Source organism: Sceloporus undulatus, chromosome 4 (assembly GCF_019175285.1).
Source record: "Sceloporus undulatus isolate JIND9_A2432 ecotype Alabama chromosome 4, SceUnd_v1.1, whole genome shotgun sequence".
Taxonomy (NCBI): Eukaryota; Metazoa; Chordata; class Lepidosauria; order Squamata; family Phrynosomatidae; genus Sceloporus; species Sceloporus undulatus.
In genome coordinates, this window is record NC_056525.1 from 90,254,017 (window position 1) to 90,276,409 (window position 22,393).

The window sequence follows — 22,393 nt, forward strand, 5'->3', positions numbered from 1 at the left end:
AGAAGGTTGAGAAACTGTGGTCTTAGGATACAGATATACTTTCTATTATATAAAGAGACTGAATAGTTAAGAATGTAATGTGGAAAGCAAAGTTGTTATTAGACACTTATATTAAGTATGCTGAAATGGAAATATGATGCGGTTAGATTTGTAACTCATACATCATTATAAATATATAGGCTCACATTTTTTCTGTTTTGTTTTGCTTGTTTGTTTTTTCTTCTATTGTTTCCTTTGTTCTTCCCCTTGTTCTGTTTTTTCTCTCTCTTCCTTTCTTTATTTTGTATTTTTAATGTATGAAAATTCAATAAAAAATATTATCATTCTAAAGGCCAGCCATTGATGATATTAATGAGCAGTTTGAAGTAAAAAATGCTGGTTAAGGAGGAGGTAGATCAGCATCTAACCATTCTCCAGTTTGAATACACAGGGAAAACCATTTTCTGGATCTGCCTGGGAAAGCAGCCAGTAATGCTGATAGCAGCACTAAACAAGAGAATCTGCTCATGGAGGCTGGTGCAGTTTTAAGGAAAAGCAAAGTCAATTTCAAACAAAATAGGATTAAAGCAAACTTCCATCGTACAAACCAAGAGTCCAGTCAGAGAATAGTCAAGCAGTCTGAGGTCTAGGGTTCCAACGAGGCAGATTAACAAGGCAGTCCAAGGGTTCCAGATAGTCAAGATGAGAAAGCAGTCCGAGCATCAAGGGTTCAGGCCAAACAGGGAGTCAGAGACAACCATGCTTTTGCCAACAAATTTGAGACAGTCTCTGTCAATTGACCTGGCATCCTGCACCTGTTTATATTACTAGCTTGCATGAGCTCAGCTGTTGCTGATGGTTCAGCGTTTTTCATAAAGCCTCCTTGAATGCCGGAGTCACACCCTTAAAGCTCTTCGCTGGTCGAACATAGGTATACCGCTTATCAGTACACTTAAACACTCCCTAAGCAGTTTACAAAGTGTAAGCTAATTGCCCCCAACAATCTGGGTACTCATTTTAGTGATCTCCTCGGAAGGATACAAGGCTGAGACGAGATTGAGCCCTTGGCTGGTATTGAACTCGTAACCTTGTGGTTTGTGAGTGAGTGCCTTTTCATCCTCTTCTGTGCCTGAAAGCTCTGCTGCTGGGAGGCCTGGTTGCTGAGCCTCTAGACTCTGCTTGAGCTGGCAGGGCAGAGCTAGGGCCCGGCTCAGCTTCAGTCTCAATCTCAGACTGGGACTCTAACTCAGCCCCCTCATCCTCTGCGTCCTCAGCCATGCTGGTCACAGCAGGATATTCTAGGACAGGGGTTCCCAACCTGGGGGTTGCGACCCCTTCTCGGGGGTCACCAGGTTGGGAATCCTCCCTGCCTCCCCCTCCCCTTCTCCTCGTGGATGCCGGCGCTGGCGCAGGCACCGCACGGGGAAAAGGGGAAGGGGCGGGGCTCTCTCCTTTCCCTTCTCCCTGCGAGTGCCGGCGCTGGCACAGACACCTGCGGGTAGGAAGGGACAGGGGGCCACCTCCTCCTCCTCCCTCCCTTCTCGCGGGTGCAGGTACCCACGGGGAGAAAGGGATGGGGGGCGTCTCCTTTTCCTCCCTTCCTTCCCACGGGTGCAGACACCCGCGGGGAGAAAGGGATGGGGGGCGTTTTGGAGCTTCTTTTTCGGTCCGTGCGGGAGCCGCGCGGTGTGGCTGCTGTGGCTCCCGCATGGAGCAAACGGCGGCAGTGGCAGACCGCCGCAAAGCGGCGGTCTGTAACCCACCAAAGTTCCCATTATGTTTACTCCAATCGAATCTCTCTGTGACAATTTAACCCTGTTGATGTTCACATTACCATTTGTATCAATTTAAAATGAAGCCTCCATTTTGATAGTTCTTGGATTTTTTTTTAATGTCAATCAAATGATGTGCATGTACGTCACACTGTTTGGGTGATTTTTTCCAGTCTAGTTCAACATTAAACTGCATTCCCATGTTGAAATAGTATAAAGGAATTGTAAAGTGTGCAAACTGCAATAATGACTACTGGTGTGTAAACTGATGCCATGCTCTTCACCACCTCACAGGATGGCAATGGCAAGCCCCTCTGAAGAAGCCTTGCCACAAAACCCTGTGATAGCTTCAGTTTGGAGAGATTCTTCCCCTTGGTCAGCCTCAGAGGATGGCAATGGCAAGCCCCTCTGAAGAAACTCTGCAAAGGAAACCCCGTGATAGGGTGGCTCTAGGGTCACCATAAGTTGGAAACAAGAGCAAACAACACATAGTGCAGTGGCAAAACCCTCAAACCCCCTGTGGCAACCATGCGAAAGCAACAGTGCAGATAAGGCGTCAATTTTTTAAATTAAAAATCCACCATTTTATCATGTTCTGACCCTCATCACATAAGCCCTCCTTCGGAATGGGATCAATATTGCGTTCTCCTTCAAAAAACCAGTTCTTTTTTAAAAACACACTGGAACTCCTGTGTCCAAAAGAACTGGTTTAAGTGGGCTTTGCACCCTCCCAATTGCACCGGGTGTAATTGGGGTGAGTATGAATACTCCCCCCCCCTTTAACCAGCTCTCTATACTGGGTTAAAACATAGTATGAATGAGGCCCAGGTCTCCAAATCCACACAGATTCTAGGTTGTTGTTTTTTTCCAACACCCTTTTGCAAAGAACAGCTTCTAGCTGTTTTTCTTCATCTTATTTTCTTGTTGGCATTAACAAAAAAGTATGGCGTATTCTCTGTTTAATGTACAAATAGGACTCTGTCTCCTGAAATAAACTGAGAGAAAAACCTTTTGACTCCAGATCCTGATCCATGCCAGATTTTATAAAATATGTTATGTCTTCTTGCATCCTCATCCTTCCTCTGATTTTCTATAATCCTAACTATAACCCAGCACTGAACACTGTTTCATACAAATTATCAGCACATCACTACCCTGGACTGAGGAACACAGCCTTGGTGACCTATGACTGGCTTTGAATGACAAATCAAAAGTCAGCATTTCAGTAATCAGCTGGGCTTTTTTGTTTGTTACTGCTGTGCTGCAGCAAGGAGAGGAAAGGGAGAATGAAAGAATCTGAAAATAAAGGTAAGAAAAAACTATTACTAGAAACAGGTACAGTGTTGCAAAAAATGATGCCTAATTAAGATATGGGCTACTAATTAGTATATTATAGTCTATTCTGCTGAGTAACCATTTTAAAATTGCATCTTCACATCCTGCATCTTGGATGCTTTAAAAATTAATGCAATTATGTAATATGCTGAGGGACAGACTTTGCATGAAATTTATCTGTTATGCCAAAACCTTTCACATTTGTTGTTTGATATGCTACTGAGAATGCCAAATTCAGTAATTTATAGCTGCCATCATTATTGTACATGTTATTGTACAAATGGGAAAATTATCTCTTTCCTCTCTTATTGTGGCTTTCTTCAGATTCCAATACATATTTAATATTTCATGTGGTGTTATCTGATTATAATAAAATCAGCAAGGAATAATGAGATAGTTTCAGGCTAAAATTTTAGCAGCATGGGATCTAGAGCAGATAAACAGACCTCTGCTTCTTTTTGAAAGAAAAAAAATCAGTATCAAAATACCCAGTCTTTCAGGTTATATGCATGAAACTGACTTTTATAACTGCAGCAGGGTGATATTTCAAGATCACATAACATTTACTGTTTGGGAAAACACACTAATAAATCCCAAACACATATCATCTTAGATTTATTTTAAAATTATTTCTGCTTTGATATCTGAAATACCAAAACCAAAGGAGTAAAAGTGTTAGTGATGCAATGATATGACATTACCAATGTTATAGGTAGGTTATCCAAGATCTTATAATGAAGCTTTGGCCTTTTCTGCTGTTTTTCAGATGTATACTTTTATATACAGATCTTGGCTATTTCTTAATGTTGCAAAATAAATAAATAAATAAATAAATAAATAAAATGACATGCACAGTGTAGATTCAGATGCCAAATTTGGGTTGAGACCTCCATCTTCTAATCCTCCTTTGCGGGGAGGGAACTAGGTATCACAGTTGCAGCTTCATTTTTGTGGTAAAAGCTCTTTCTGTCTGTTCATGTAATTCAGATGCTGCTACCAACAACAGCTTGAAGAGGCAATGCAGGGATGTGCTAAATTTAGCCAGCTGTGACAGCGTCTGTTTCCCTCTGATCCAAGAAATGCTTGTGGCTGGTATATATGCAGCATTTACAAATCTCTTTAACCTTTAAGGTGGAGCCATGTTTCGCCCTTGAAACTCTTGTTTTTTGTTTCTACTGCATGCCAATGGTAGTATAAGCACTCTTGTTTAATTGCTGACTGAACTAATCTGTTCCACATAAGGCTTTTTCCCAGCTGAAGACTAATCCTCAGAGGAGAAAGAAAGCCTAGGCCGCAAGCCTAGATATTGTGCTGTGTGATTCCATCCCACTCACTGTTACAACACACACACACACACACTTTTTCTGAACAGTGCTGCTGTGGCGTTCCTGGCACATTAAAATACATATACTCCCCCCTTCATAAACAAAATTCTTACCTTAAGGTCTAGCGTATAACTCATTTAAAAAAACAACAATATTTATCTTTTGGATTTAGCAGCTATATATCAGCACCTTAAACTATCTTACCTATGCCACATGAACCCTATAGAGAAAGCAGCATAAATCTACAGCTGCTTCTCTATTTTTAGCATTAGAGTTCCTGTAGCCAGCATAATATTACATCAACAGTAGCCAATAAGTAGTCCAAGGGACACTTTGTCTAGTGAGAAGGTTCCAATAGTCCCCCTTTTTCCATGACTGTACAGGTTTCATTTACAGGTAAGGAATATGTATTTGAAGGTAGCTCCACAAAATAATAATGCCTCGTTATTGTTGTTTTTGTTGTTGTAGTCGTGTGCCTTCAAGTAATTTCCAACTTATGGCGATTCTAAGATGAACCTTATCATGGGGGTTTCTTGGCAAGATTTGTTCAGAGATTTGTCATTGCTTTCTTCTGAAGTTCAGAACATGTGTCTAGCCCAAGGTCACCCAATGGATTTCATGGCCAAGTGGGAAATCGAACCCTGGTCCCCAGAGTCATAATCCAACATTCAAACCCTTATGCATCCTTTCACATATCAAAAATGGTATGTCAAGGAGATAACTGGTTTTGAATCTTTCTATCTAAAAAAATAATTATATATGCACAGGGAGAGTGGTTTCTTTGTCATTCTCATGGGAGGTATTCAAACATATATTTCTCCACCTGGTGTGGTAAAGTCCAGGAAATCATAACAGGGACTTTTTTACACAGTACAGTTTTTCCACTGTGATTCTACTTTAAGTTCTGTGTCTACATATTGTGGAATCATGAGGTTTGTAGTCTGATGAGACACTAGCTGATTTTCTAATTCTCTGGTTGATCATTCTAAATGTGCCTCTGAAAAGGCATTTAGATACTGAAAAGTCCAAGACGCCATATGATGTTGTCATGGTATATAAAGTGGAATCATTGTGCTCTAACTGTATTCTGCAGTTGAAAGGGCTGCTGCATTCTGCTGAATGTACCTTTTAGCCTATATTGTTTGAGGGTGCAAAGAAACTGTTCCTGATTATGTCAGCTTGTTTAATATCTATATGGGGAGATCACTCTTCTCTCATCCCTAGCTTAACATATGACTCATATGACTAGTAGGAAAGGGCCACTTTTCCTTGGTATATGACTCACTTGCTTTAACCATCTGGACTCATTATATAAACTTGTTTTTTTCTTTTAAAGATGCCTCTGGCATGGCTCACTTTTTGTTGTTCCACTTTGTTTGGGACAGACACTGTGATATGGATAATATACTGGTATGTTACAAATGACAGATGCTTCTAATTCAACTGCAGAATTAATGCAGCTTGACACACTTTTAACTGTCATTGCTCCATCCTTTAGAATCCTGGGATTTGTAGTTTATTGTGGCACCAGAGCTCTCAGACAGAGAAAGCTAAAGCTGTTACAAAACTACAAATCCCAGATTTTGATAGCATTGAGTCATGGCAATTAAGCAGTGTAATACTGCATTAATTCTGCCATGTAGATGCAGCCTCTGACTGTGATTCTATATTTATTAGCAGTGCAGGAGATTTTTCTTTCTTTCTTTCTCTTTTCTTTTTTGTGTCTCACAGCTTCCAAGAGTACTCCAGCCGCCATGGGCCATCCTGGCTGGCTCGTTCTGATAGCTGTAGACTAAAAATATAAGTTTCTCAACCACTACTTATTAGGGGATAAGCCCCATTAAACATAATTTAATAGATTTATCTCTGAGTTTAATTGATTTATCTGTCATAGTTTAATAGATTTATCTCCCAATGCTTGAAACCAGATTAGTTTACCTTCCAGTTGCACATTACTCTCTTATTCTTTAGTAGAGCCAAGAATAGATACTATTGCCACCCTAAAATAATAACAAATTGCATATATAATCATTATCAGTGACATTACATGTAAAATCAATGTACATTCGGCCCTCTGTATGCACATATTCAACCATCTATGGCTTTAAAATATTCCAAAATTAAAATAAGATAATTATCCAAAAAGGCAAACTTTGATTTTGCCATTTTATATAAGAGACACCATTTTACTACATCATTGTATAATAGGAATTGCGCATCCATGAATTTTAGTATCCATTGTACGTGTGTGTCCTGGAAGCATGTCCCAATGGAAACCAAAGACCAAATTTAATATTAGATGTTGTTTAATATTATAAATCTTTTGAATTTGAAGACTTCCACTCTGCAACACAGATTCTTCTCTGTTACATTAATTATCAGAAGACTTTGAGGGGTGATGACAAACCCCCTTTTTGAGTGTTGATGGAGTGACCACCAGGTGATTTATTTTTGACAGAGAGACTGCAGATCCTTTAACTGTCTTGATCTGACAGGGACAGTCCTTAATAATCCTCTGTCTTCCCACTTTTTCAGCTGCTTTCCAACTGTTTCACTTTCTCTTTCCTCCCCCCATTTTCTCTTTTGTCATCGGCTTACTTCCCTTGTTGCAAACTGAGTTCAAACTGCAAAAGTACTTTGTTTTTGTTGTCATGATTGTGTAACTTCAAATCATTTCCAACCTATGTTGACCCTAAGGCAGACATATCATGGGCTTTTCTTGGCATGTTTCTTCATAGGGGGGTTGCTATTGCCATCCTCTGAGGCTGAGAGAGTATATCACCCACTGGGTTTATGTGGCCAAGCTGGGATTCAAACCATGGTCTCCAACATCTAGACCACTAAACCACACTAGCTCTCATACTTTGTACAAAGCATTTTCCACTAAATTAACTCAGGCTGACAGAGTGAAGAGGAGGGAATCTTGCCCTTTTCTGTAGACTCAAATAAAACAAAACTGTTCTAATCCTCTCCTAGCTTGTGTGTTCTTCCTCATTAATAGCTTTTGCCATTATGATCATGTTCTCATGATCCTTGGCAATATTTTCATCTATGAAATATTAGAAGGTATGAACTGACCTCTTCAGCTTTTCAACATATTGCAGCGTGAAACTCACAATTTCAAACCTGACTTGATTTTAGATTTGGTTCACTTAATGGGAACACAATAATACTACAGGAATTCCAGGACAGACTACATATTTCCTTAGCTCTTTACTGGTTATATGTACCAGCCTTACTTCCTAGGCCCTTCCCAGGCCCTTCCCATTAGGATCATAGGATCATAAAACCATAGAGCTGGAAGAGTCTACAAAGGACATCCAGCCCAACCCCCTACCAGGCAAGAATACACAATCAAAGCACCCCCAACAGATGGCCATCCAGCCTCTGTTTAAAAACTTCCAAAGATGGAGATTCCACTGCACTCTGAGGCAATATATTCTACTGCTGAATAGCTCTTTCTGTCAGGTGGAATGTCTTTTCCTGTAGTTTGAATCCATTGCTCCATATCCTAGCCTCTGAAGCAGCAGAAAACAAGCTTGCCCCATCCTCAATTTGACATTCTTTCACATATTTAAACATGGCTTTCATGTTACCTCTTAGTCTTTTTTTCTCTGGGCTAAACTTGCCTAGCTCCCTAAGCCACCCCTTCAAGGGCATGGCTTCCAGACTCTTCACTATTTTGGTCACCCTCCTCTGGGCATGCTCCAGCTTGTCCACATCCTACTTGAATTATGGCACCCAGAAATGGACACAGTATTCCAGGTGAGGTCTGACCAAAGCAGAACAGAATGATATTATTACTTCCTTCATGAACTCCCATCTCTTTTAGTATTTCTGACCATGGGATCACACCCAGTATTTCCCTAAGATTAATGAAATCAGCTTTCTTAAAGTGTAGAATATGTGCCCAACTTCTCCTACTGAGGGGAGCAGATGTAATGGTTTGTGAGCTTGATAGGATTCGAGAGGTATGTTGTCTCCTTGGGGCAAAAATCTTTGATGTAAGAAAGAGGCTGACAAGACTCATCAAACCTTCTGACCATTACCCCTTCCTTTTGGTCCATGCGAACCGTAGCAAGGTATAACCTTCAGGATATTACAGGGGATTACGAAGCTCTGGGTAGGAAGATGAAGGACTTTGATATCAGCACAGGTTGCCATTCTGTCTCTCCTCCCAGCTGAAGGGCATTACCTGCCACCTGATTCTTTATCTAAAAATCAAGGGTACCAGATTTTAAACCTGGGTCTTTCCCCAAAAGGTGCTGTGCCAGTGAGCTTTGGTCTTATCACAAATTTGTTTTCTGCCTGGCTTATCCTGCATTAGTGGCATGACAACTATAGCTCTATGAGCTCACCTCAGGGCTGGCTGAAGATATTTTGAGGCAAATGAGGGGATGAAATATATACATAAAGAATGCAGAACTGCATTTCCTGGTCCTAATCTTGATAGTCAGCCATTCATCCACGCCTTTGCATGGAGTTTACAGTGGAGTGTATACAGCATTATAGACTTTGCTTGTGACCTTCACTGTAAAGAAAGTCAGATGAACACATGGAAATGAAGGTGGGGCCTGTGGCTTCATTCCCAACTCCCCTTCCCCACATTAATTCTCTAAAAATGCACTGTAATCTAGCCAAGGCTATTGATATGCAGACCCCATATGCCCAGCTGTAATTCCTAATACATTAACAACAGAATGCCTTTAAAATGTGGAATTACTCTAAAAGTAACCAACTAGAATATAGCAGGTTCATGGAATCACAGAATCATAAAGTTGGAAGGGGCGCATGGGCCATCAAATCCACCCTCCCACACCTCTCAATGTAGGATCTCCAGCTAAAACATCCCCAGCAATTATAATAATAATAAAATAAAAACTTTATTTATATACCGCCTTTCCTATAGATCAAAGCGGGGGGAAGTTCCTAATCTAAACAGAATCGGGAGGGCATGCTACTAAAAAAAGGTGAGTTTTTTATGCCTTCTTAAAGGCTACTAATGTGGGACAGAGTCGGATCTTTTCTGGGAGAGAGTTCCAGAGGGTAGGGGCTGTTGTCATATAAGCCCTCCAGTGAGTTGTTGCTAGTTTTACCCTGGGGCAGTCAAGTAAAAATTTCCCCGTTGTTCTGAGGGTGCAGGGCGGATTATGTAGGGAGAGGCACTCCCTCAAGTAACTCGAGCCCAAGCCACATAGGGCTTTATAGGTAATGACCAAGACTTTGTATTGCGCCTGGAAGCTAATAGGCAGCCAGTGAAGAGATTTTAGTATAGGTGTTATAGGGTCCGATCTCGGGGTACCTGTAATTAATCTGGCTGCAGCATTCTGAACTAGTTGTAGCTTCTGAACCTGGTACAAAGGTAGCCCCATGTAGAGCGCGTTGCAGAAATCCAAGCGAGAGGTTACCAGTGCATGTACTATAGTTTCAAGGTCCTTTCTGTCCAGACAGGGACACATTTGGCATATCAGCCGAAGCTGATACCAAGCACTCCTGGCCATCGCATCTACATGAGATGACAATTGTAGAGATGAGTCCAGGAGTACTCCCAAACTGCGAACTTTATCCTTTAGGGGAATCTTAATCCCATCAAGGATAGCATGGCAAATTTCCCTGTCTGGACTTGGGGTACCTATCACAAGTACCTCTGTTTTCTCTGGATTCAGCTTGAGTTTGTTTTCCCTCATCCAGCCCATTACTGACCCCAGGTAGGCATCCAGAGGGGAGATGCCATCCTTAGTCACTGTATCAGTCGGAGACATGGAGAGATAGATCTGGGTGTCATCAGCGTACTGATAACACCGTGCTCCATGCTTCCGGATAATCTCTCCCAGCGGCTTCATGTAAATGTTGAATAGCGTGGGGGATAGAATGGCACCCTGAGGAACGCCAGATGTCATCTCTCTTTTACAAGAGCAACTATTCCCCAGTCTCACTGACTGGAACCTTCCTGAGAGGTTGTCTAGCCTCTTTTTAAGCTGTCTAGATGAGACCCAACCACCCCTCTAGGCAATTGGTTCCATTGCTTAATCACTCCTATTATCAAGAGGTTCTTTCCAATGTTTAATTGAAATCTACTCTCCTGTAATTTATAACTGTTAGACCTGATCCTGTCCTCTGGGGCAGGAAAGAACAAACGTACACCCACCACTCTGTGACAGCCTTTGAGGTACAGTGGTACCTCGGGATACGAAATACCCAGGTTACGAAATTTTCGAGATACGAAAAAATCCCATTGGAAATCATTGTTCCGGGTTACGAATTAAAGAATGCAACTTTATCACTCTTCAGTCTTGTCTTCTCCAAAATGGACATATCTATATGTTTTGTTCTCCATACCCTATTATCATTCTTGTTGCCTGTCTCTGAACCCATTTCAACATGTCTGTCTCCCTCTTAAAAATTAGGCACCCAGAACTGAACACAGGACTCCAGATGAGGTCTAACCAATGCAAAATATAGTGGGACTATTATTTCCCTTGACTTAGAAACTATGGTTCAATTGTTGTTGTTAGCTGCCCTCGAGTCACTTCTGACTCATGGCGACCCCATGGATGAGACCTCTGGGAGAGACCTACTTCAACCACAAAAATCTAGGCTTTCGACTACCTCCCAGAGGGCATTTTCCATCGTCGCCCTCAGACTGTGGAACAGCCTGCCGGATGAGATCCGTCTACTTACATCCTTAGACAGCTTTAAAAAGGCTGTTAAGACGGATCTCTTCCGGCAGGCCTTCCCAGAATAGAGAACCCGGCCTTAGAAGAATGTCTGGGAAAGATACTGCTGCTCCCACTGATTGCGGGCGTGATGTTGCTGACTTTTTGGTCAGTTTTTAACTTGTATGTTTGCGTATTTTTTGTTTTGTGCCTTTTTAAATACTGTAGTGGATTTAATACTTTTTTAAGCAGGGGAGGGTATTAGGGATTTTACATGTTCTGTATTTTACCTTTGTTAGCCGCCCCGATTGTTCTCAGAGGGGCGGGATACAAATAAATTTTATTATTATTATTATTATTATTATTATAAGAATCCCTATCCTTCACTGCCCTGCCAGATCCTGCAAGCCCCTGCCCACAGTCCCCCTGACTGAGTCTATCCATCTGGTTTCTGGTCTTCCTCTTTTTCTTCCACCTCCACCTTTCCTAGCATTATTGTTTTTTTCTAGTGATCTGTGCCTTCTCATTATGTGTCCAAAGTATGATAGTCTCAACTTGATCATCTTTGCTTTCAAGGAGAGCCCTGGTCTGATCTGTTCAAGAACCCATTTGTTTGTCTTCTTGGCTGTCCATGGTATCCTAAGTACTCTTCTCCAGCACCACATTTCAAGTGAGTTGATTTTCTTTCTGTCTACTTCCTTCACTATCCACCTTTCACATCCATACATGGTAAATGGGAATACAATGGCCTGAACGATTCTGACTTCTCAGTTGTATGTCTTTGCTCTTCAGTATCTTTTCCCGTTCTTTCATAGCTGCCCTTCCCATTCCTAGTCTTCTTCTTATTTCTTGACTGCAGTCTCCATTCTGGTCAATGTTTGATCCTAGATATGGGAATTCTTTAACTATTTCAACTTCCTCATTATCTAGATTGAATTTGTGTATTTCTTCTGTGGTCATTATTTTTGTTTTCTTTATGTTCAGCATCAGACCTGCCTTTGCACTTCCATCTTTGATCTTCCTTATTAACTGTTCCAATTCCTGACTGTCTTCTGCTAATACAGTGGGCCCTTCTCTTACATGGGGGATATGTTCTGGACCCCCCCCCCCCCCCCATGTAAGGGGAATTCTGTCTATGCTCAAGCCCCATTAAAGATATGGCGTGCTCGTCATTACCTCTTCTGGGGTATGCTGAGCCTTCTTCTGGTGCAGCTTTCAGCATATGCGGAAAGCCACATAAATTGCATCCACGTATGCGGGCGCACTGTATTATGGTGTTGTCTGAATATCTTAGGTTGTTAATGTTGCTTCTTCCACTCCTCCTTTTTCTGATTAATTCTGCTTTTCTTATGATGTTTTCAGCTAAGGTGATAGGATGCAGCCTTGCCTGGCCCCTTTGCCTATTGGGAACCACTCTGTTTCTCCGAATTCTGTTCTGACAGTGGCCTCTTGTCCTTGGTACAGATTCCTCGTCAAGACTATCAGATGTAGTGGCACACCCATGTCTTTGAGTGCATTCCATAGCTTTTCATGACCTATACAATCAAATGCTTTGTTGTAGTCTATAAAACACATGCTGATTCTTTTTTGGATTTTTTTGGTGCAATCCATTAGCCATTGCAAGTTTGCAATGTGGTCCTTAGTGCCCCTTCCTTTTCTGAATCCTGCTTGCTCTTGCTCTATTAGTGGAGGCTTAAATATTATTTTTATTCTTTGATGCAGCATCACACTGCTGTGTCATTCAATTCATGATCAACAATAATCTCAAGGTCTTTTCCATATGTAGTACTGCCAAGCCACGTATCCCCTATCCTATATCTGTCCATTTGTTTTTTGTGGCCTAAATGTAGAATTTTTCATTTGTCTTTGATGAATTTAATTTTATTAATTTCTACCCAATTTATCAAGGTTCTTTTGAATTCTATTTCTCTCTTCCTATATATTAGCTACCCCTCCCAGTTTTGTATCACCACTTTCAAGGCAAGGTGGGTTCTTCTGCTAGGCAAAATAGGGCTCCCTGAGGCAGCAGATGCTGGAGGAGAAGCAATGAAGTGTTGGAGGACAGAGGTATAGAATCATAGAATCATAGAGTTGGAAGAGTCCATTCAGGAAATCCAAATCAAAGCATCTCCAACGGATGGCCATCCAGCCTCTGTTTGAAGACCTCTAAGGAAGGAGACTCCACTACACTCCGAAGGAGTTTGTTCCACTGTCAAACAGCCCTTATTGTCAGGAAGTTCCTCCTAATGTTGAGGTGGAATCTCTTTTCCTTCCCCCCTTGCACCCCCAATGCTATGATGTTGTTCTCAGATGTGGTATATGGCATTACCCCCTTGTAAGTGTTGAAACAAAACCTAGTTATTGCTTTGGTCAACTTCTGCATTTAAACTACAGAAGGGATACATTATCTTTCATCTCAGGCAGAAAAATGTTTTGAGACAGTCCTGCTTTCATGTACCTTCTAGATAATACAAACTGTGTTTTTTAGCCCAGGGAAAAAGCCCTCATCATTTCAATGTCTGTTTTGCTAACTGTACAATATTTAAAGTTCATTAAATACATTGTTACTCATGGGGCACTTCTCAAAAGTCTCTAGGCAAATTTCAGTTAAGTTAGTTTTAACTTTTGAGGGCAAAATGTTTAAATTAGTACAATCTATACCATAAAATATTAAAATCAGTGTAGAGTTTTAAAATGGCTTCATGAAGAATTCAGGAAGGCCGGGAAGTGGCTGTCTTCCAGGTAAGGTAAGAGTGATGGAAGGCAGGAACCAACCTGAGAAGACCAAGTAGGCCAGCAGGAGGGAGGGTAAAATGGAGGGGCTGCACACAGAACCTTGAGCACCAAATTAACCTTGTGCTTAGGCATGGACTAGAAGATGATTTGGAAATCTTTAGCCATGTTCAAATCTCTTCCTCTTCCTCCTCCTCCCCCTCTTCTGCTCCCATCTACTATTAGCACCATAAACATATAAAGTGTTGGTCCTCTGTATCCATGGAGTCAACCATCCATGGCTTGAAACTGTTTTAAATATATATACATTCCAAAAAGGAGACCTTGATTTTGTCATTTTATATAAGGGACACCATTTTATTTTGCCACAATATTAAATGGGACATCAGCATTTTGGCATCCACCGGGGTCCTGGAACCAACCCAGCAGATACCAAGGGCCCACTGTATTATTACTATTGCTATACGTAAGTATAGCAATAGTTTTCTATACCAATGGGCAAGGTAGAAAATCATGCTAACTCTCCCCCTTCCATCACTACTCTACTCTCTCTCTTCATGTAGAGGACACCCTTCTGAAGAAGAAAGTTTCTAAGATTCAAAACAACATGAAGGTACCCACAGATAGAAGAGACTCCACTTTTCAGAAAGTTATCTTTCACATGTATAAAGTAATCAAAGTGGCAATGGAGAGACTAGGGCTAGGGCTAAGATGTGTATATTCTTCACATGTTTATTGTACCTCCTTTAAATAATAGGTAGATAGTCAATAAAATCCCATGTGTGTGGGGTGATATAATTCACTAGATGATAGTTTGGAGCACTTTGATGTAATTTTTTTTACTTATTTCTACCTTTATTGCCTTTTTGTTAAAGCTAAGGGGAAAAAAAGAAAGTTCAATATAATGCTTCCAATAGGATGGAAACAGTGCTGTCATGTTTATGTCATACATGGTGGCAAAAACCAGGAAAGGAACAGATTTTCACTTCTAATTTGAGATTTGAAGTAGATGTACAAATGTACCTGTGCTATTCTCAACAGACAAAATGCACATCTCATTTGTGTCCAAATACATATTGAAAAAGCAATTAAAAACAGCCTTAAGAGAACAGGATATACAGGAGTTCTAATTCAAAGGGAGGGCTGTGGTACAGTAGCATAGGAAGTGGTGTTTGGTAGCCAGTACTAACTCAGGCCGTGTCCACACAGAGGAAAAGAAACATTCCTACCTCGTTCCCGCTGATCTGTTTAGATAATGCCAAAACGGGTGGATCATGGGTCCAATGCATACTCCAGAGTGATTATCTGGAGTAAAAAGAGTCCCTGTTTCCCCTGAATCAGGCCAAAAATTCAGGAGAATCCCTTGGATGTGCAGACTGTGCACTGGTGCAGAGATGGGGGAGGAGTGTCAGCAGACAAGGTCAAGACCATTAACCCAGAGAAATCCTCCCAAGAAGCTGGGGTTTCATGTCAGTGCAGACACAATGTCAGTGGAATGACTTACCAGCAAATAAATTATTAGACATACCAGTGCATTAGAAGCAGTAATTGGTCATTGTTGCCATTGTAGAACTGTGGAAGAGGTGGAATACAAATTTAATTGGCATATAGTTTTGTGTATTTGTGGATTGCAACCATCTTGCAATTTTAACTTTCCCTTGTTTTAGGCATATGACGAGAAATACCAGCTTTTTTACCTGGAATTTTAAAATGATTTAAGTACTACTACTAAATAGGAAGGCATATTTCTCATAGGCATATGAAGCATGTGCAGATGTTCCTCTTGCTAAAATGCTTACAAAGATATGTCAGTTTCTGTATGGCAATAGGGAGCAATTGAGCATTCAGTTTACTGCCTGTTTTGTGAGCCCCAAACCATGCCCAGACTACCAGCCCATGGCTACTGCCAGGAGAGGGGGATTGATATAAAACAATAAAAAGCAAACTTCTGGAAGCCTCTAGGATTCTCCTCTAAACTACAATGCATTGTCTTGCTTTGCAGAAAAAGTGCTTTTTCATGTCTTCTGTTTCAATGGCTCATGAACTTCAATCATTTGTTGTTTAATTTTTTCACCCCACAGTTTTAGAGGGCATATAACTTTCAGTGCATCTCTAAAAGCTTAATTAGTCCACCTCTGCTCTAAGGAGATTTATTCCACCAAAGATTATATATAATAATTGCCATTAAGATATGACTTTATTATACTTGTAGTACACAAGAAGATAAACATCTAAAGCAGCCATTGCTGGCCAAACACTGCAAGGAATACTTTCCCTGTCATTGGGCCTGAACAGACAATCCAAAATAAAGCTGGTTTGGGCCACTTTGGAAGTGTGCTGTTTAAATGCTGCATGCATCCTAAGAGGCCGGAAGCCATGCCAAAGCCACGCTCCAGTCCTAAGGACTGGAGCACAGCTTTGGCGCAGCTTCTGGCCTCTTAAGATGTAAGTGTCATTTTAAACAGCATACCTCCAAAGTGACCCAAAGAGCTTGTTCCCACTAGGGGAAACCCCGCGTTCTGAATCGATTTCATTAGGCAGCGTGCCCATTAGGATTCGGTTTAAATCTAGAACAGTTCTAGACCAACCCGGAATCGTTCCCACTAGAAATCGAATCCAGAAGCGGGTTAAAATTTAAATCCGTGTTTTCCTCATTTAACGCGTGTTAAAAAAACACTAGGGTCCTACCTAGTGTTTTTCCCTTGATTTGAGTTAGGAACCGAAGTATTTAGATGAGAACGATAGCATTTGAATCGGGCTAGAAGGATGGGAGGAGCTGACTGCGATGGGGGCTGTCCTTGGGGGAGTTGCCCTTTCTGTCCCCATTTTTGCTTCCCTCACCCCTTTGTTCGCTGTGGTCTTTCAATAAGAGATAAGGATTATTTTTATTTTTTATTTTAATGGTTTACAGGCGCTTAATCTCTTCAGCGCTTTAAGCGCCTGAAGTCCCGGCTGCTCCAGCGCCTGCATCTGCAAAGGACTACAAGGCTTCTCCCGGTGGATTGCAACCTCCCCTCTGTGTGGGGAGAGCCCATTTCTAACGGAGGAGAGGCCGGAAGGGAAGGCTCCTCTCAAAGAGGCATTCCCTGCCCGCTTGGGCTCTGATCTCGCCCAGGCAGGGAAGGGAAGCCTCCTCGCGAGGAGGCATCTGATCTCGCCCAGGCAGGGAAGGGAAGGCTCCTCGCGAGGAGGCATCTGATCTCGCCCAGGCAGGGAAGGGCTCTGATCAATGGGGGGGGGGATAGAGCCTTTCTCCCTCTCTTTCTCAAACGGAATCTGCCTTCTCCTCCAACCCTAGAAAGAGAATCTTTGGGAAGAGTGCTCCCTCCCTGTTTTTCCAGCAGCCTCCTTCATTGATCTCTGTGGGCTCTCTGAAGGGATTCTGCCTGGCTGTCTTAGGAGACATGAAGCAGGGATGCTGCCCTGGAAAACCTATCCCATAGTTCCTCTGGAGAGAGCTTTGGTTTCCTACTAAATTCGCATTGCCAGCAGCCTCCTTCATTGATCTCTGTGGGCTCTCTGAAGGGATTCTGCCTGGCTGTCATTAGGAGACATGAAGCGGGGATGCTGCCCTGGAAAACCTATCCCATAGTTCCTCTGGAGAGAGCTTGGGTTTCCTACTAAATTCGGAGGGAAAATGTATATAAGGCAGACAGCGCTTATGACGTTTGATCGTTTAAGCGCCTTGATTGGTCCATTAAAAAAAAAACCGCCAAAAATAAATCGAATCAGAAACGGTCACAGAGATGGAAACGATGTCACAGATAAATCGATTCCGATTAATGCGGGTTACCGTTACGTCATTATGACGTAGTATTGATTGACAACTCCAAATAAGGTATGGAGGAGAAGAATCGCTTTATTTAAACACCGATTTCATGCCAAGTGAGAACGCTTACTGAACGCTTGCAGGTAAAAAATCCGAATTAAACAAGCAGATGGGAACGATGAATAAAGCGATTCTGAAAGCGGGATAACAACTGTGTTATTTTAATTCGATTTTATTAAAAACGTTTTATTTTAATTCGTATCAAATCCTAAGTGGGAACAAGCTCAAAGAAGCTTTATTTTGCCCTGTCTGTTTGGGCCCATTGTCTGAATTTAGAATCTAGCAGTGCTTCAAAGTAAGACCACTGATTTCAGAAGCTGCAGTCTTATGTAGTGGAGTGACATCCTTTGGCTCTCTCAATGCAATTCCCATCATTCCCTAGCTAGCATAACTAATATGAGGGGAGTATGCAGGTCGAATATAATCTGCAAAATCATAAATTGCACAACCCTGTTATATACATGTACCTGGAAATTAGCCCAGTGGTCAAAGTTATTGGACAATGTAGGACTGACTTTTCAGTAAGTGTGTATTGGATTTGGCTGTGAGGCTGAAACTGTTCACACTTATTTTGGCCTAAGTACTGATAAAACCAATGGCACTTACCTCTGATAAACTTGCATTAAACCAAGCTCCACATGACAGCAGACTGAATTGAACTGTTTTGTGTTGAATCAGATAATTTTCAAATATACATATCTTTTAAAAGGACAAGGATTTGTAGCTTTTTGATAAGCCATGCAATGTTATGGTTCCAGCCAAATTATGCTATGCAGACTTTCCCTGAGGTGTACCCCTAGTTTTTCTGTTGATGACTATTATATTATTTTACTTTATTATTACATTTTCATGTGCCATACTTACTGTATCCACAGAGTTGCTCATTCTGTCAGAATGTAGCTGATAAATATACAAATTACTAAATTAAAGGCTCTTCTTTTAGATGTAGGCCTAATAGGCAGGTTCTAATCAATAGAAGAGTTATTTTAAAAAAGATTGTGTGTTAGTTCCTTTCTTTCAATTTATAGTCAATGATAGTTAAAAATGACACAATAGCACATTTGTTTTGTTAGGTACTTTCAAGTCACTTCTGACCTATGGTGATCCTATTATTGAATTTTCTTGGTAAGATTTACTAGGCAGAGACTTGCTGTTGCCTTTCTCCTAAGCTGAGAAAACTTGCTCAAGGTCACCCAATGGGTTCCCATGGCTGAGCAGGGATTTGAACCCTGCTCTTCCTGAATTCTAGTCCAACATCAAACCACAGGGATATGTTCCACATCACTGACATCTGATAGCTGAAGTTTTCCCTTTTATAGCATACTAGCAACATAGTTCTAGGGAAGGAACCAATCTCAGCATAGCATCAGAGTTGGAAACAACCAGTTTACAAGTAGTACCATTATTTGTAGCATGTTACTTGGAGGGCAGGGGCTAAGGAGGATGGAATCAAGTTAAGTTTTAAAAGTAATATGGTACTGTTTGCTACTTTTTGGAGAAGCAAGTAATGATTTCTAATTACTTTCAAAATTTACCTTTTAAGAAGCTGTATTGGCCTAGGAGAGGCCTTTTTAAAACCAAGTTGATTGAGGTTCTCAACTGCCTAGTTTAGAAAAACTTCTTCTGGTTTAATGATAGGTTTAAGAATATATTACCCCCCCCCCCCCCCCGATCCTGAAACAATTCCCACTAAAGAGATAGTATAGGGGCTATTTCAAATTTTAACACTTCAAAAAAAAAAGTTTTAAAATCTTCATACTGATGACAGCAATATGCAAATAACACCCAGTTCTAATTCTAAGGAGACTGTTTCCTGTGCTGAGTCAGTGCTGTTATCAATAATGAACTTGATGAGAATGAAGAAACTTAAACAATGGTGCTTCTGCTCAGTCTAAAGACAAATCAGGGAATCGGATTCCACATGTACTGAATGGAAATACACTCCACCCCCCCCTCATAGGATAATGGGTTAGGAGGTGAATTTCTGGACTCAGGCCCTGAGCCCAAATGTCAGTGGTGGTCAGGAGTACACACTTCAAACTAGTGTACCAGTGGTGCCACTTACTGGAGATGTCTGATCTGGCATGGTAACACATGCTTTGGCTACTTCCCATTTGAATTTCCATCACATACAATGAGGCAGCGGTTTGAGTGCTGAATTGGGAGACCAAGAGACCTGGATTTGAAACCCCACTCAGCCATGGAAAACTGCTGAGTGACCTTGAGCAAATTCATACCTTCTCAATCACACTTCCTCAGCAATGGCAAAGTGCCTTTGAATAAATCTTGCCACAGTTTATTTGGGCTGCCACTGGAAAGTGTTTGGAAACTTCAGTGGGTCCAAATTGCTGCATGCTCATTGTTAACTGATTCTGGCTACAGAGTACATATAATTCCTTCCTTAAACAATTTCACTGGCTCCTAGTCTGATCCAAGCACAGTTCAAAATGTTGTCCATGATATATAAAGCCTTATACAGCATGGGTCTTGGTTATTTGAAGGACTATATTTTCTGATATAAACCTACCCTAAAAGGTATGTTTGGTGAGTAAGAGAAAACCTTTTTCATGGATGCTCCTAGAATGGAAATCTTTTCCACGGGAGCGTAAATTGAACCCCTCTTGGTCTTCTTCTGCTGACTTATTTAAAAATTTGGCCCTGGTAGTTGTAGAATAGCCTTTTAATGCGGAATTCTGTACTCCCCCCCTTTGTATTCTTTAAATGCTTTTAAAAGGTTTTTAATTTCTCGTGTTTTAAATATGATAGTTTATTTGTGTTTTAATTGTCTTAAATATTATGATTTCTTTGAGATGCATTCAGTTTTAATCTGTGTTGTAAGTCTCCTTGGATGCTGGAGAAAAGAAGAATATAAATAAAATGGAGATAAATAAACTTGAGGGGGAATTGAAAGACATAGCTATGGCGGGTTATAGACCGCCATTTCGGACGTCCTCAGGACATCCCATTTTAAAAAAGGGGCGTCTCTTCTAGACGCCCCTTTCCCTATCACGGACTCAGTCCGTGACAAATGGTGGCGGCCGTTCCACATGGCCGCCGCCATGTTTACGTCTTGGACACATAGCATCCAGACGGGTCATAGCGGTTATGACGTCGTGGGTGCGCCATGGGCGCCTCGCGACGTCATAACGGCGCCACAGGAAGAAGCTCCATTTTGGAGCTTCTTTTTTGCTCTGCGAGGGAGTTGCGCGGTTTGTATGCTGCGATTACCTCGCGGAGCAAAGAGCAGCGCCAGGAGACTGCCGCAAAGCGGCGGTTTGTAACGCCTCCCCGTTAGTCTGGAAAATCAATATGCAAAGGGATCTCGTAGCACCCTTGAGATTAACTAAAAGTATGAAACTGGTAGCATGAGCTTTCCTAGAGTTGAACCTACTTCCTCAGGTGCATGTTTGGAGATGCACTCCAAAGGCATCTGAGGAAGTAGGCCCAAGTCTATGGACTTTTTCACATGGTTGGCAAGCATCATTAAAATGTGATTAAGTCATGGTAATAGCACGGTCAGGGGGAAGATTATCACACCCCCATGTGCTTCTCCCATTCATGTCCTGTTCGTAAACTGTAATTGATGCGTTATTGAGTAATAATGTGTCCATTACAGTTTATGCATGGGACACAAATGGGAGAAGTACGCGGGGGTGTGAAAATCTTCTCCTCAATCACACTATTAGCATGATTTAATCATGTTTTAATGATGGTTGCCTCCTCTGTGTGAAGAGCCCTATGAAAGCTCATGCTACCAGCTTCTTGTGTTTAGTTAGTCTCAGAGGTGCTACAAAATCAGTTCATTTCTCCAAACCCTGGAAGTCACCTATCCCTGAGATATGTTTTCTTTGCTATTTACTTAATGGTCCATTGTACCAAGTTGTAAAGAAAAGATATCTTGTTAATACAGTAGAGTCTCGATTATCCAACCTTCGATTATCCAACATTCTGGATTATCCAACGTCGCTGCTCAGTGATTTCTTTACATTTTCAGAGGACTGAACTGTTTATACAGTACATATTGTACATCACAATGTTGATCAGTGATTTCTTTACATTTTTAGAGGACTGTTTATACATTACAATGTTATTCCTATAACATTACTGCAACGTTACTTTTACTGTTACTGCAAAAAAACTTCAATACGTTTGCAATTCATAGTGATTTCAAGGCTTTTCTTGGACCCTCTGGATTATCCAACATTTTCAGCTATCCAACTATCAGCCTGCCCGTTTATGTTGGATAATCAAGACTCTACTGTATCTTGAAAGAAAGCAGAACATGGTCCACTAGATAACTTGCTTGTTATAAGTAACATGTGGCTGACTTTAATTACAGTGATAAATTTAGATATAAGATGTCTCTGGTTTTGAAGCTTGAGTCCAACAATATTGTGCTGTGATGCTCCTTTCAGGCATAAATGTTTTGTGTAATGTTGGCTCAATCATGTTCTTGCTAAGAATGATATATTTGATGTTACGTGCATCATGTATCACTCTTATTATAGCAACTTCTCATGATAACTTGTCAAGAAAGGGATCTCTATTCTCTAGATTATTTTCCTTCATATTAGAAAAAACGTTGAATATTTTATAGCGAGTCTGTGGGGATTATCTTTGGCAAGAAAGGAGAAATAGATATGCTTGATCTAGGCAGTCTGGACAGCTTAATTTACTTTTTCACATTGTTATCTGTCGCTTTTTATCTCAACCAATTTAGTACAACTTCTGCAAGGTTTAATTTTTTTAGCTGTTCAAGTGTTC

The 22,393-nt window shown here is 41.1% G+C and overlaps 1 protein-coding gene across 2 annotated transcripts in view; it reads left to right on the forward strand.

Moving 5' to 3' along the window:
* Nucleotides 1-2,827: 2,827 nt before the first annotated feature.
* Nucleotides 2,828-22,393, forward strand: part of DNAJC6 (DnaJ heat shock protein family (Hsp40) member C6) — a 90,613-nt gene continuing 71,047 nt past the window's right edge. For both annotated transcript variants that reach the window (XM_042463780.1, XM_042463782.1), the window contains exon 1: nt 2,828-3,059. The gene's annotated coding sequence lies outside the window, so the exon portion shown is untranslated. The remainder of the gene's footprint in view (nt 3,060-22,393) is intronic.